The following is a 17,150-nucleotide window of genomic DNA, read 5'->3' as shown; positions in this document are numbered from 1 at the left end:
ATTAATTTGACAGAGAGAGAGACAGAGAGAGAGGGAACACAAGCAGGGGGAGTCGGAGAGGGAGAAGCAGTCTTCCCACCGAGTGGGGAGACCAACGTGGGGCTCAATTCAGGACCCTGGGATCATGACCTGAGCTGAAGGCGGATGCTTAACAACAAACCACCGAGGTACCCCTTATCAGACTTTCTAATTAGCATTCCAATTTGCATTCTTTGTAATCAGTAGTAAGGGCAAATAACTCTTCAGTTGCTTATTAGCCATTTGGGTTTTCCCGTTTATTTTTGTATCTTCTGTTTCGACAGTAAAAGGCAAACTTTATGGGAGCTGCTATCGATTTGAATCTTCCTTCCTTTCCTGATTAGTTTGATCAGAAACTTTTTAAATTGACCTTTAAAAGAAAAACCAGCTCTGGATTTTTATAGCAATGCTGGCACATAGATGCTCAATATATATCAAATGAATGATGAATAAAGGGATACAAGACAAATGAATGTATTTTACTGGATAGTAAACACCAGCCCGGCTCAGTGACACAGCAGGGTGTGCAGACTGGTCTGCTGGAAGCTGTGGCTCTGCTGAGATCTACCAGGCTCGGCTCCAGCCTGCAGTTCGGTTGAGGTCTGTGAAGAGGGGAAACTATCCTTTGGATTTTAAAAATACTTTTTGCTCAAAAGGTTCCATATTTTAAATTGCCTTACTTTAAAAAATGAAGGAGAGGGGCGCCTGGGTGGCTCAGTGGGTTAAAGCCTCTGCCTTCAGCTCAGGTCATGATCCCGGAGTCCTGGGATCGAGCCCCACATCGGGCTATCTGCTCAGCAGGGAGCCTGCTTCCCTTCCTCTCTCTCTGCCTACTTGTGATCTCTCTCTCTGTCAAATAAATAAATAAAATCTTTAAAAAAAAAAAATGAAGGAGAAAACATGGTACAGAACATTTACAACCCAGGAAGCCTAACAAAACACCTTGCAAGCTGACTTGCCAGGAAAATATCTTGAATAAGATCACATTTGATTATTTTCTCTTCTTTATTATAACTTAATATCCCCTACTTAGAGAGTCTGACTTCCAATAGAAAGAAGACTCTCCAATATGCCAAATTGTTTTACTACAGACCATCTTAATCCCTCTGGAATAAAACAGCTACCCAAGGTGGGTCATAAAAAAAGGAAACAAGCAAAGCATGTTTCAGAAATTTGTGTGAAAGTCATCAGATATAAAGGCATCTTGCCACTCTGCCAGCATACATGACCATACCAGTTGTTAACATTCTGATGCAAGTCCGTATCCACTGGTAGATCAACTCTACCCTGAGCCCCTCCCCACTGCCTCTCCACTGGCCCAGCCTGTCCCAGGTATATTCATAATCCCCATGGGGAAAACACAGCCAGCGCCTCCCAAAACTTCCCCTGGCACTTTAGCTGGCGTCTGCTCTGATCGGTCAGTGCCCCATGCCATGCTATATATTCCTCGAGTAAATACGCACATATACATAGGACACATGTGACACACATGCTTACTCTTTGAAATCTCTGGGGGAAAGAAAGCAGTGCAGACTTGTTTTTCCCTAAAGCTATTTGTATTAAAGATGCCTCCAGCAGTTTCTGTTCCAAACACAAGGCAAAGCTTTGCTTCTTCCATAGTCTCCACTCCCAGTTACCTTCTGAATTCATTCCTTTTCTTGATCAAACACTTCCTCTCACAGTGTTTTCAAATATCTTGTGTGTCAGCCTTCTGAGGCCTTGTATACCTTACAGTGACTTATTCAGCCTTATATGTAATCAATTAGAAAACAAATTCTAGCTTCTAGCTTCTCTTATTTTAACACTTTCTCTGTGCTCTTCCCATCTGGATCCTAATATTATTCTTTAATCTTTCAAAATTCATAAGTCACTATGTCTTAACCTTTCTCTGGTTTTTAAGTACAACTTTGTAACTTTGTTCCAAATTCCTTCTGGCAATGATCATTGACCTGGTGTTACAGCTTACAAATTTGTCTTTCAAGTGTATTTGATCTGATAAACAATATCCACAAAACAGCAAGAAAGTATAGCTGATATTGTACTTACTGTGTTATTTCATCTAGTAGATTTTTCATATTCAGTATCTCCAACTGGTGCTTCATAACTGATTTTCCTGATTCATGTTTCCAATTTTTTCCCCTTTAGTTCTCTAATATTATTTTTTATTCTTTTTAAAAATCCTTGTTGGTTCTGGTCCATTCATTTGGTTTCCTCTTTTAAAGATTTTTCAGTTTGCTTACTTTCTTTTCATAGTATTTTTATACCTCCTTTATTATTTTTTCCCATGTCTCTTAGGATCTGGAGTACTATGTAAATGATTTAAAACCAGATAGCATGGACACTAACTAATCCTAATAGAATGCTGAACACACTGGAATAGATAGATGCCCATGTAACTACCTGATACAGGCACTTTGCTGAATGACAGCCCAATCTGGGACTATCGGCGATCTTTGCTGCTTATACATACCAGCATATCCTGAATAATATCTCTAGAATGCAAAGTTTCTTATACCAAAAATCTCTGCCCAGTGACCCAATTCTGATGTTGAGCTGTTATAACCTGGTTGGCAAACATTTTTTGCAATCTTCTCCCTGCAACAATTGAAATAGAATTCACATTTTATTATGAACAATATGATTTTTAAGATTATAAAATGTTTAAGATGTCAAAAGTTAAAATAAGACACATTCAAGAAAAGCCTGCAGTTACAAATATTCTTGTTTCTCTTCCAGGGGTATTCTTTTTATTTCCAAATTAGATGACCTGACACAATATCAAATTATAACCATGGATTATTTTACATAGAGTTTCTAAATCAAAATGTATCAAAACAGTGATGAGCTTTATTTGATACCACAGTACTCACTGTTCTCTTTTAAAATATTTGGCTCTGACATTCAAATGTCAGACTATCTCTTCCTAGGAACTTGCTTTCAATTAGCCTATCTTGCCACTAGATGGAGAGTGATGACCGTGTAGGGTCTTGTAACCAGTCAGCCTTTAAGGTAGCTGTTTAAGGGTAATGCATATGTTTGGGGCCTTGCGTTCATCTAGCAAAAGATTTATATTCTAGTTTCAAAGGTGAATTTAGAAAAGTTTTTTCCCCTCTAAATCACTAAATACGAATAAAACAAGACTTCCCTCTAAATCTCCCTATATTTATTTGGGGGGAAAAGGGAGAGAATTGTTAGCTGCAGGAATAGTAAGTAATCCATTAATCAGCCCATGCATCCTTTAATCCCTGAACATTTCAGTCTAGATGCTGAACATGCTGCCTGCTTAAAGAAAAAGTCACGGGAGCTGTAGTGCTGACAGGCTGAGTGTTCCCCAGAATTCATTGAGCCACATTAATCAGGAAAGGATAGAGATTCCATCAGCAGGTTCCAGCAGATGAAATGACAGCTGTCTGTTTCAACCTTTCAAACCTCCCTGAACCAAAGAGCTCTTTCTTACAGAACTTCTCTCCTTCCAGGGCTCTTACTGTGAGTGGCAAGACATTCAGAGCTGGATCCAGGCATGAGTAACCCACAGACCTCATAAAAATATACTGATAGATATTTAGACACTTACAATTCACATCTAGCATTTGCACCAAAATTGAAGTAACTGCCTCCTAATCATGTTACAGAATCTTACTTTTAAGTTAAAGTCTACAGGCTTGGTTAAGTTTAATTTTAGAGACAGTAAAAGAAGAAAGTTTCCTTAATGCTTATTTGAAAGACATACTATCTATCTACCAATCAGGGCTATAGTAAGAGGCCACTAGATCTTAACGATACTTACTTAACTAGCAATAAATATGTGCAGATAAACAAAACAAATGTTACATTTCTCATCATTTGGGATAAAGAATGAATGCATTGTGAAAACTACTGGGGGACTAGGTAGAGACTTGACTGTAATTCACCTATGGTAAGAATTAAAATGTTCAAACTCACTAGCAAAAAAAATTCTTAGGGTTTTTCTTGTTGTTTGTATGTGTGTGCATGTGTGTGTGTGTGTGTGTGTGTGTGTGTGTGTGTGTGTGTGTGTGTGTCCACATCGGGCTATCTGCTCAGCAGGGAGCCTGCTTCCCTTCCTCTCTCTCTGCCTACTTGTGATCTCTCTCTCTGTCAAATAAATAAATAAAATCTTTAAAAAAAAAAAATGAAGGAGAAAACATGGTACAGAACATTTACAACCCAGGAAGCCTAACAAAACACCTTGCAAGCTGACTTGCCAGGAAAATATCTTGAATAAGATCACATTTGATTATTTTCTCTTCTTTATTATAACTTAATATCCCCTACTTAGAGAGTCTGACTTCCAATAGAAAGAAGACTCTCCAATATGCCAAATTGTTTTACTACAGACCATCTTAATCCCTCTGGAATAAAACAGCTACCCAAGGTGGGTCATAAAAAAAGGAAACAAGCAAAGCATGTTTCAGAAATTTGTGTGAAAGTCATCAGATATAAAGGCATCTTGCCACTCTGCCAGCATACATGACCATACCAGTTGTTAACATTCTGATGCAAGTCCGTATCCACTGGTAGATCAACTCTACCCTGAGCCCCTCCCCACTGCCTCTCCACTGGCCCAGCCTGTCCCAGGTATATTCATAATCCCCATGGGGAAAACACAGCCAGCGCCTCCCAAAACTTCCCCTGGCACTTTAGCTGGCGTCTGCTCTGATCGGTCAGTGCCCCATGCCATGCTATATATTCCTCGAGTAAATACGCACATATACATAGGACACATGTGACACACATGCTTACTCTTTGAAATCTCTGGGGGAAAGAAAGCAGTGCAGACTTGTTTTTCCCTAAAGCTATTTGTATTAAAGATGCCTCCAGCAGTTTCTGTTCCAAACACAAGGCAAAGCTTTGCTTCTTCCATAGTCTCCACTCCCAGTTACCTTCTGAATTCATTCCTTTTCTTGATCAAACACTTCCTCTCACAGTGTTTTCAAATATCTTGTGTGTCAGCCTTCTGAGGCCTTGTATACCTTACAGTGACTTATTCAGCCTTATATGTAATCAATTAGAAAACAAATTCTAGCTTCTAGCTTCTCTTATTTTAACACTTTCTCTGTGCTCTTCCCATCTGGATCCTAATATTATTCTTTAATCTTTCAAAATTCATAAGTCACTATGTCTTAACCTTTCTCTGGTTTTTAAGTACAACTTTGTAACTTTGTTCCAAATTCCTTCTGGCAATGATCATTGACCTGGTGTTACAGCTTACAAATTTGTCTTTCAAGTGTATTTGATCTGATAAACAATATCCACAAAACAGCAAGAAAGTATAGCTGATATTGTACTTACTGTGTTATTTCATCTAGTAGATTTTTCATATTCAGTATCTCCAACTGGTGCTTCATAACTGATTTTCCTGATTCATGTTTCCAATTTTTTCCCCTTTAGTTCTCTAATATTATTTTTTATTCTTTTTAAAAATCCTTGTTGGTTCTGGTCCATTCATTTGGTTTCCTCTTTTAAAGATTTTTCAGTTTGCTTACTTTCTTTTCATAGTATTTTTATACCTCCTTTATTATTTTTTCCCATGTCTCTTAGGATCTGGAGTACTATGTAAATGATTTAAAACCAGATAGCATGGACACTAACTAATCCTAATAGAATGCTGAACACACTGGAATAGATAGATGCCCATGTAACTACCTGATACAGGCACTTTGCTGAATGACAGCCCAATCTGGGACTATCGGCGATCTTTGCTGCTTATACATACCAGCATATCCTGAATAATATCTCTAGAATGCAAAGTTTCTTATACCAAAAATCTCTGCCCAGTGACCCAATTCTGATGTTGAGCTGTTATAACCTGGTTGGCAAACATTTTTTGCAATCTTCTCCCTGCAACAATTGAAATAGAATTCACATTTTATTATGAACAATATGATTTTTAAGATTATAAAATGTTTAAGATGTCAAAAGTTAAAATAAGACACATTCAAGAAAAGCCTGCAGTTACAAATATTCTTGTTTCTCTTCCAGGGGTATTCTTTTTATTTCCAAATTAGATGACCTGACACAATATCAAATTATAACCATGGATTATTTTACATAGAGTTTCTAAATCAAAATGTATCAAAACAGTGATGAGCTTTATTTGATACCACAGTACTCACTGTTCTCTTTTAAAATATTTGGCTCTGACATTCAAATGTCAGACTATCTCTTCCTAGGAACTTGCTTTCAATTAGCCTATCTTGCCACTAGATGGAGAGTGATGACCGTGTAGGGTCTTGTAACCAGTCAGCCTTTAAGGTAGCTGTTTAAGGGTAATGCATATGTTTGGGGCCTTGCGTTCATCTAGCAAAAGATTTATATTCTAGTTTCAAAGGTGAATTTAGAAAAGTTTTTTCCCCTCTAAATCACTAAATACGAATAAAACAAGACTTCCCTCTAAATCTCCCTATATTTATTTGGGGGGAAAAGGGAGAGAATTGTTAGCTGCAGGAATAGTAAGTAATCCATTAATCAGCCCATGCATCCTTTAATCCCTGAACATTTCAGTCTAGATGCTGAACATGCTGCCTGCTTAAAGAAAAAGTCACGGGAGCTGTAGTGCTGACAGGCTGAGTGTTCCCCAGAATTCATTGAGCCACATTAATCAGGAAAGGATAGAGATTCCATCAGCAGGTTCCAGCAGATGAAATGACAGCTGTCTGTTTCAACCTTTCAAACCTCCCTGAACCAAAGAGCTCTTTCTTACAGAACTTCTCTCCTTCCAGGGCTCTTACTGTGAGTGGCAAGACATTCAGAGCTGGATCCAGGCATGAGTAACCCACAGACCTCATAAAAATATACTGATAGATATTTAGACACTTACAATTCACATCTAGCATTTGCACCAAAATTGAAGTAACTGCCTCCTAATCATGTTACAGAATCTTACTTTTAAGTTAAAGTCTACAGGCTTGGTTAAGTTTAATTTTAGAGACAGTAAAAGAAGAAAGTTTCCTTAATGCTTATTTGAAAGACATACTATCTATCTACCAATCAGGGCTATAGTAAGAGGCCACTAGATCTTAACGATACTTACTTAACTAGCAATAAATATGTGCAGATAAACAAAACAAATGTTACATTTCTCATCATTTGGGATAAAGAATGAATGCATTGTGAAAACTACTGGGGGACTAGGTAGAGACTTGACTGTAATTCACCTATGGTAAGAATTAAAATGTTCAAACTCACTAGCAAAAAAAATTCTTAGGGTTTTTCTTGTTGTTTGTATGTGTGTGCATGTGTGTGTGTGTGTGTGTGTGTGTGTGTGTGTGTGTGTGTGTGTGTGTTTTTAAGTAAACTCTACTCCCAGCATGGGGCTCCAATTCATGACCTCAAGATCAAGAGCCACATGCTCCATCTACTGAGCCAACCAGATGCCCTTAAAATTCTTAGTTTCTTTTTTCATATAAAATATTTTATTTATTTATTTGCCAAAGAGAGAGGAAGAGAGTGTGCACAAGTAGAGGGAAGTGGCCAGCAGAAGGAGAAGCAGACTCCCCTCTGAGCAGGGAGCCCAACATGGGGTTTGATCCTAGGACCCTGAGATCATGACCTGCACTGAAATCAAGAGTCAGACACTGAACCAACTGAGCCACAGCACCTTGTGTCATCTTCCTTTTTAAAAGTACAAATGTGGGGGCACCTGCTTGGCTTAGTTAGTTAAGCCCTCAAGCTCCCTGCTCAGCACCTGCACCACCCCCACACCAACCCCCGCCACACTGTGCATGCAATATTGGGTGCCTGTGCATGCTCTCTCTCTCTCTCTCAAATAAATAAATCTTTAAAAAAAGAAAAGTACAAATGCATTAATCATGATTGACAATATAGAACAAAGATGGCTGTAAAGAACACAAACTCTTATAAGTTTCCAAGAGGGCGATTTTGCAATAATTATAAAAAACTTGAACAGAATTCATATTGTTTGACTCAGAGATTTCACTTATAGGAATTATAGGAATTCAATTTCTAAGAATTGTACTTATAGGAATATAGGATTTCACTTATAGGAATTTAATTATTTATCATAGGGAAAATATGTATCAATCTAATATCAAAATTCAAAGAATGGTTAAATAAGTTATGATTCAATGCTCTACTTCCATCTCAACCTATTTCTAATAACCTTTCTGCGCCTTTGAGGTTGGAAGGTAGAAACTACATTTACCAGATGCCTTCGCTGTTAGGGTGGTAGATGGGTTTGTGTCACCCCCCCCCCCTCACCACCATTTAGCGACATGGGGTCCATGGAGGGACAACTCACGGCAGTGGCTGGTTTTGGTGCCGCAAACCCAGTGGTGCCTGCATTGTCCTGTTTGGTCACTACCCTGTGGTTTGATGACATCGTAGGGGCAGTGCCTGCCTCCAGAATGCGGAATTAGCAGGCGAGCGGAAGTTATCAGGAGTTCACTTAGTTCCGGCCATTCCAAAGAATCTAAGCCATTGAATACCCAGTAATAAATTTGTGCTTAAACTAGGTAGGACCGTCTTCAAGTGCAACCCATAGCTAATAACTCATTTCATAATATGACACATCAATTCAAAAATCACATTGTTGCAGGATCATTGAACTCACAGTGGTCAAGAAAGAACTCTTGAGACATTTTAGACTGCAATTTAGTATATTTAAGTAAAACTGGAACCGCAGACCAGATCCATGGTTAGAAAGGGCTGCACTTTTGCTGTATGAAGCTGGTATTTATATACTTAGTGTTCAAAGGGGAGGGGACATGCGGGGAATATTAGGTCATAAGTGTTTGCTTCAAATTTCTACTTGTAAAACTTTCACAAGATTTTTCTGGTGTTTGTCATTCACCTGCATATTAGCTATCAGTGAGATGTACAGACAGTCATGTGACCCTTTAAGAATGTAGCAACCAGCACGTATTTGATCCTTATCAGAATTATGCAGGCTATCTGTTCACCTTCTGGGCTAAAGGTGAACATTTTTCTGCTTCTGTCCTTCACCAACATTGTCAAAATTAAGACTTGATGATATACAAAGTAAATTTCTAACTTTTTTTTTATTGGGTCAATTTATTTTCCACTGATTTATAATGTATGCATCATTACTTATGCCAAAAACTATTTTCTTAAAGGGCCTCTATGTCTTTAAGAGCAAACACTTAAATACATGTAATAAGTTTAATCTGGTTGTAGGGGAAATTACAAATGATTTTTTAACTCAGAGCACTAAAAAGATTTCTTTTCTGCTGTTCACCTTAAGCCACAATTGTTCTACCCAGTTTCCTTCAAAAGCATTTGTTTTTAGGAGTAATGCAGTTAATCATTTAGCCTGTCCTTCAATATTCAAACAAATTTGGCTCAAACTCACATAAATGGTATAAGTCTTGCATATCTCCTGTTTCTAATTTTTCAGCTAATTCTTGAGAAGAGATGGAAGGTGGGAGGGTGGCTTCGTTTTGTTTTATTTTGTTTTGATTTCTGGATGGTTTATCTAGTGGTCTTCTGCTTGTTGTCCCCATTCGTTATGAGAGGGCAAGGGAATAGTACAGAAATGTCTCTCCCTCTGATATGAATTACACTACTTCCCTTACCTGTGTCAAATTAATTAAAGAGGCCATTAGACTGAGGGGGCTCTAAATGCCCTTTTGGCCCACGCAAGCAAACCAAACCTTAAGCTTGTAAATGCCTCAATGTTATTACATCAAAAGCTAAATGCAACCAACCACAAACAGCTAACTAGACTTTAAAGTATAGCCAATCAATAATCTCCTTACTTGCTTCAGCTTTTTCTCTATTAAACGTCTCTCTCCAGCTCCTAACTACTTCTGGTTTGGCACTACCCAATTTGCATTGATTTTTGCTCAGATAAACTCAGAATTTTTAATATGCCTCAATTTATCTTTTTAATAACAGATGGAAGAAGCATGGTCCATTTTAGTTTTAAATATGTTTTCTACCTCCTTTCTACAAGATGACTCTGTCATCATAATTTCGTTTGAAAAACTTATAACTTAAGACCACACCAGTATGTTCTGCATATGTTTGTAGACATGTTTGGTTTAAAGACTATAGAATGTAGATCAAAGCTAAAGTCAATCATTCAGAGAAAGGACTATAAGAGAATTTCTAAAAAAATTCCACTTTTTATTTTTTTCTTCAACCTCTAGAACTGACTGGAGTTAAGAGCAGTCGTATGAGTCCCCCTGTTACCCCACCTGGTCTTCCCAGGCTGCCATGACTAGGAGGCAATTTGGCACACAGTCTCCTGTGGGATTCAAGACTGGGTAGTTCTGGGTTCAAGTTTGAGTTCTCCTACATACTTTTGTTTGGCGAAATAAGTTAACCTGATATTTCAGTGTTTTCATCCTTAAAAGTGGGGATTATGAGAATGCCTTCCTCATAAGGTTATTATGCAGATTCCATGAGAAAATGCATGCAATTAAATTTTAGCATTTAAGAGTGTAAGGTCCTGGAGCTGTGTAAGTGGTGAAGAAATTGACCCAAACTGGACTTACAGTCCTTACAATCCCGATTCTTCTTTTATAATCGTTATCTCTGCTAATACATCTTTTGGATGCTTGTCAAGAACAGATATTATTTCCTTCTCTGAGTTAAGTATAATTTTGATTCTTTTAAAACAAGCAATGAGAAGAAAATTTCAGAGCAGCCATAATGGTAGAATATGTTACATAGGGATTAAATAAGTAAATGCACGGAAAGTGTAAAATAAACTAATAGTAACAAAATAAATCTTTGCCTATTTCTAGATAATAGAAGCAGTCAGAACTCTTCTCTCTTTTGAACTAGTTAAGTATCTAGTCATGCCGCAAAGCTTGACCTGCAAATTGTGGGGACACCTTCATGTCCTACTCCTCTTCCCTCAAAAACAAAACAAAACAAACAAACAAACAAACAAAAAACAAGGCACCGCAAAACTGCCACCAGTAATAAGTGCAAGAACAATACTCCCAGTGGTGCATTCAGACCAGGTTATGATCCCAGGGTCCTGGGGTTGAGCCTGGCATCAGCATCGAGCTTCCTGCTCAGCGGAGAGCTGGTTTCTCTGTCTCCCTCTGCTGCTCCCCCTGCTTGTGGGCACTCTCTCTCTCTCTCTCTCTCTCTCTCTCTCTCTCTGTCACATAAATAAAATATTAAAAAACAAACAAATTTAAAAAACCCACCACCACCAATAATACTAATAATAACGTCCTTCTTTTGAGCACTTACTGCAGTATGCCAGATACTACATGTGCTTTTAATTGCTAAACTTGCTCAGTTACTCTCTGAGCTAGGAATACCCTCAGACATTAAGACACCAGTAAGAAGAGGTTAATTTGGCCAATAGCTCCTAAATGGCAGAGTCTAGATTAGAAGAGAAGGTGTGATTCCAGGCTGATTTCTCCTAAAGAGAAATAAAGATTTGCAGGGTTGGGCTGCCCACAATCCAAATCACTAGATGCATAGAAAGTGACAGATTTATTTTAAAATGTAAATCCAGTCATGCTATTCTTTTGAATCATTTGAGATGCCAGTTAAAAGGGCAAATTACCAGGCCTATATCAAGCCCCTGAATCTGATCTCTAGGATTAAGACTAGGAATCTGAATTTTCAATAAATTTTTCTTTAGAGTTTATGCACAATATAAGATTCAACTTTAGAAATCAAGATCAGATCAAGAGGATGAAGTTCAAACTTTTTATTTTGGCACAAAAACCAGTATCTTGAGGATGAAGTTCAAACTTTTTATTTTGGCACAAAAACCAGTATCTTAAGGATGAAGTTCAGACTTTTTATTTTGGCACAAAAACCAGTCTCTTGAGCAGTGCCTACCACAAAATAAATGTTCAATAAATACTTGTGGTGGGGGAAAAAAAAAAACAAAACAAGGAGTCAGGAGGGGGAGGAGAAGGGTACCTAACCTCCTTAAATATTAGATAACATTAAGGCTTAAGACAGAGAAGGAGAATAGACTAGTTACCCTACAGAAATTCTGCACATATTAATTCCAGTCCACTTTCTGCTTTGTTATTCTTTCTCCAAAAGGTTGTGTAGCCCTTGAAAAACAAATGAAATGATTAACGATCAAATTAACTATTTTACTTTTAATTTTTTAAAAGATTTTATTTATTTATTTGAGAGAAAGAGACAGAGAGAGTGAGAGAGAGAGAGAGCACAAATGGGTGGTGGGGGCAGAGAGAGGGAGAAGTCGATTTCCACGGAGCAGGGAGCCTGATGCCAACTGGATCCCAGGACCCTGGGATCATGACCTAAACCAAAGGCAGATGCTTAACCAACTGAGCCACCCAGGCGCCTGTTAACTACTTCACTTTTTAATGCCTTTCATTCTTTCCCTCTTTTTATTACAGCGTTCTCTGCTTACACTGGCATGTGAACTGGTTTTACTGGTCAAATCAGTTTGGATGGAAGCATTAATTTATAGGAGCACAGCTTGCATTGAGGTCCTTCATATCCATGCACAGCCACACATGAACAGAAGTAGTGGCTGCACATCTGTATTCCAGTTAGCCCACAGCATTTTTTTAGATGTTGCTGGAAATTTGGCCTGAACGTTGCTTCAGAAAGACTGATACAATTTAAATCCAAACTTACCCAAGTAAAAAGTCTCCTAATGATGGTTTTTGAAGAGCAGTTTTAGACTCACAGTAGAATTGATAAAAAGTTACGGAGATTTCCCATGAAACCCCTCTCCCCACACATGCAGAACCTTCCTCATTAACATCCCCCACCAGAGTGGTACATTTGTTACAGCTGATGAACCTATGTTGACATTATCACACAGAGTCCATGGTTTAGATTAGGGTTCATTTTTGGTATTGTACATTCTATGGGATTGGACAAATGTATTTATCATTATAGTATCGTATGTAGTAGTTTCACTGCCTTACAAATCCTGTGCTTAACTTATTCACCCTTCTCCCACCTCTAACCCCTGGCAGTCATGGACATCCAGATGGCTACCAGACCCATGAAAAGATGCTCAATATCACTCATCATCAGGGAAAGGTAAATCAAAACTACAGTGAGCTAACACCTTATTCCTGTCAGAATGGCTAAAATCAACAACACAGGAAACAAAAGATGTTGGCAAGGATGTGGAGAAAGGGGAACCCTCTTACACTGTTGGTGGCCATGCAAACTCAGACAACCACACTGAAAGAAAGTATGGCGGTTCCTCAAAAAGTTAAAAATACAACTACCCTATAATCCAGCAATTGTACTACTAGGTATTTACCCAAAGGACACGAAAATACTGGTTCAAAGGGATTCATGTACCCCAATGTTTATAGCAGCATTATCAACAATAGCTAAATTATGTAAAGTACCCAAATGTCCATTGGTCAATGAATGAATAAAGAAGAGGTTGTATATGCATATATTATGGAATATTACTCAGCCATAAAAAAGAATGAAATCTTGCCATTTGCAATGATGTGTTTCATCTATTCATTCTTCTCCCACCTCTAACCCCTGGCAACCATGGATCTTTTTACTGTTGTCATAGTTTTGCCTTTTCCAGATATCTTCTTTGGAAAATATCTTCATGTCGTCTGCCCATTCTTTTACCTAAATTACTTGTTTTTTTTGCGTGTTAAACTCTAGAAGTTCTTTGTAGATTTTGGATACCAACTCTTTCTCAGATACGTCATTTGCAAATATCTTCTCCCATTCCAAAAGTTGCCTTTTAGTTTTTTTGATTGTTTCCTTCATGGTGTAGAAGATTTTTATCTTGATGATATCCCAATAGTTCACTTTTGCTTTTGTTTCCCTTGTCTCACGAGACATATCTAGAGAGAAGTTACTATGGCTGATGTCACAGAGGTTACTGCCTAAGTTCTCCTCCAGGATTTTGATGGTTTCTTTTCTCACATTTAGGTCTTTCATCCATTTTGAATTTATTTTTGTATATGGTGTAAGAAAGTGGTCCAGTTTCACTCTTCTGCAAGTGGCTGTCCAGTTTTCCCGACACCAATTGTTGAAGAGACTGTCTTTTTCCTGTTGGATATTCTTTCCTCTTTTGTTGAAGATTAGTTGACCATATTGTAGTGGGTCCATTTCTGGGTTTTCAATTCTGTTCCACTGATCAATGTGTCTGTTTTTGTGCCAGTACCACACTGTCTTGATAACCACAGCTTTGTAATATAACGTGAAGTCCAGAATCATGACATCCCAGCTTTGCTTTTCAAGATTGCTTTGGCTATTCAGAGTCTTTTGTGGTTCCATACAAATTTTAGGATTGTTTGTTCTAGCTCTGTGAAAAATGCTGGTGGTATTTTTATAGGGATTTCATTAAATATGTACATTGCATTGAGTAGTATGGATATTTTAACAATATTTATTCTTCCAATCCATGAGCATGGTATGTTTTGCCATTTCTTTGTATCTTCTTAATCTTCTTTCATCCGTGTTCTATAGTTTTCAAAGTACAGATTTTTACCTCTTTTTTAGGTTTATTCCTAGGAATCTTACTATTTTTCATGCAATTGGAAACAGGATCTGTTCCTTGATTTCTCTTTCTGCTGCTTCATTAGAGAAATGCAACAGGGTACCTGGGTGGCTCAGTTGGTTAAGCATCTGTCTTTGGCTCAAGTCATAATCTCGGGGTCCTGGGATTGAGCCCCACATTGGGCCCCTTGCTCAGCAGAGGGTCTGACTCTCCCTCTCCCTTCATGATCTCTCTCACTTTCACTCAAATAAATAAAAATAAAATCTTAAAAAAAAGCAACAGATTTCTGTACATTGATTTTTTATCCTGTGACTGTTGAATTCATGTATCAGTTCTAGAAATTTTTTGGTGGAGTCCTTTGGGTTTTCTACGTAGAGTATCAAGTTGTCTCAAAAAGTGGAAGTTTGACTCCTTTCTTGCCAATTTGGTCATTTTGTTGTCTGGTTGCTAAGGCAAGGATGTGCTATGTTAAATAACAGTGGTGAGAGTGGACACAGCTGTCATGTTCCTGACCATAGGGGAAAGTTCTCAGTTTTTTTCCTCACTGAGGATGATGTTAGCTATGAGTCTTCTGTATATGGACTTTATGATGTTGAGGTATTTTGCCTCTATCCCAACTTTGTTGAGGATTTTTATCAAGGACGGATGCTGTATTTTGTCAAATGCTATTTCTGCATCTATTGAGAGGATCATATGGTTCTTACCCTTTCTTTTGTTAGTTTGATGTATCACCCTGATTGACTTGCAAATACTGAAGCACCTCTGAAGCCCAGGAATAAATCCCACTTGATCACGGTGAATAATTCTTTTAGTGTACTCTTGGGTTTAATTTGCTGGTATCTTGTTGAAAACTTTTGCATCCATGCTCACCAGAGATATTGGCCTGTAATCCTCTTTTTTAGTAAGTTTCTTTGGTTTTGGAATCAAGGCAATGCTAGAAGTTTGGAAGTTTTCCTTCCATTTCTATTTTTGGGAACAGTTCGAGAAGAATGAGTATTAACTTTTTAATTTTTTAAGACTTTATTTATTTATTTATTTATTTGAGAGCGAGAGAGTGAGCACTTGTGAGCAGGGGTAGGAGAAGAGGGGAGAAGGAGAGAATCTCAGGTAGACTCCCCACTGAGCATGGAGCCCAACGAGAGGCTCGATCTCACAACCCTGAGATCATGACCTGAGCCAAAATCAAGAGTCAGAGGCTAAATTGACTGAGCCACCCAGACACCCCAGTATTAACTCTTTTTAAATGCTTGGTAGATTTCCCCTGTGAAGCCATCTAGCTCTGGACTTTTATTTATTGAGGGACCTTTTATTACTGAATAAATTTCTTTGTAGGTATTTGGTCTGTTCAAGTTTTCGATTTCTTCCTGTTTCAATTTTGGTAGTTTATATGTTTCTAGGAATTTATCCATTTCTTCCAGATTGCCCAATTTGTTGGTATATAATTTTTCATAATATTCTCTTATAATTGTTTGTATTTCTGTGATGTTGGTTGTGATCTCTCCTTTCATTCATGATTTTATTTATTTGGATCCATTCTCTTTTCTTCTGGGTAAGTCTAGCTAGGGGCTTACCAATTTTATTAATTTCTTCAAAGAACCAGCTCCTGGTTTCATTGATCTACTGGGTTTTCTTTGGTTGTTGTTGTTTCTATATCATTTATTTCTGTTCTAATCTCTATTATTTCCTATCTTCTGCTGGCTTTAGGCTTCACTTGCTGTTTTTTTGTTTTGTTTTGCTTTTTGTTTTTTTAAGCTCTTTTAGGTGTAGGGTTAGGTTGCATATTGAGATTTATCTTGCTTCTTGTGGTAGGCCTGTATTGCTATATAATTCCCTGTTCTGACTCCTTTTGCTCCATCCCAAAAGTTTTGGACCATCATGTTTTAATCTGATCTGCTGCTCAGTCTACATTATGATAAAAAAAATTATCAGCTTTAAATATTCATGTGTTACTTATAGCTTCAGCCACACAGAAAAAATGATTCCCAGTCTGATTCCTGAATTTCAACTTCTGGCGGAAGTGACTTGGAACTTATTCTTATTCCTACTTCATTCTCCTTAGCTGTGGCCAGAGGATAACTATAACATTATACAAAAATGACCCACAATAGCTGTGTATCTGAATAGCAGTTAAGGGCAGTAGAATGTTGGAGCAGCCAAAATGACCTACAAGAGCCAATTATTCAATTTTCAGAAATTCTGGAAGCTGGTTGTTAAACACAGGGGTTATTAAAAATTAGATTTATATAAAGTGATAGTTAAGCATATTAAAAACAAAAGTAATAAATTTCAAAACTGATCAATTCCTAATTTTTTCAACTAAAATTTAATATCTATGTTCTTGAGTTTATCTACATTTTTATCTATTACATCTGAAGAGTGGAAATAATATATGTTACTGCACACTTCTCAACTCTGTATTCAGTAATGTGATGTCACATTTGTAGCTTGAAATAAGTCATGGTGTGAATATTTACATCAGAAAAATTGGCAAACACTACAGAGAAGTTTCGGGAGGGTTGTTTGTTAAATATATACCAGCTCACCACTGGTTAAAGGAGTCAAAATATCCTTTACTATTTATGTCTTCTACTGTCTTAGAAGATAAATTTCCTCCGAACTGGCTATAACACCATTGATTCTAATACAATGGTTTCTTCTATGATTTTTGATCTTCTAATCAGGTTAT

Source organism: Enhydra lutris, unplaced genomic scaffold, assembly GCF_002288905.1.
Source record: "Enhydra lutris kenyoni isolate GAN:26980312 unplaced genomic scaffold, ASM228890v2 scaffoldscaffold21, whole genome shotgun sequence".
In the NCBI taxonomy this organism is placed as follows: Eukaryota; Metazoa; Chordata; class Mammalia; order Carnivora; family Mustelidae; genus Enhydra; species Enhydra lutris.
This window is presented reverse-complemented; position numbering follows the sequence as displayed.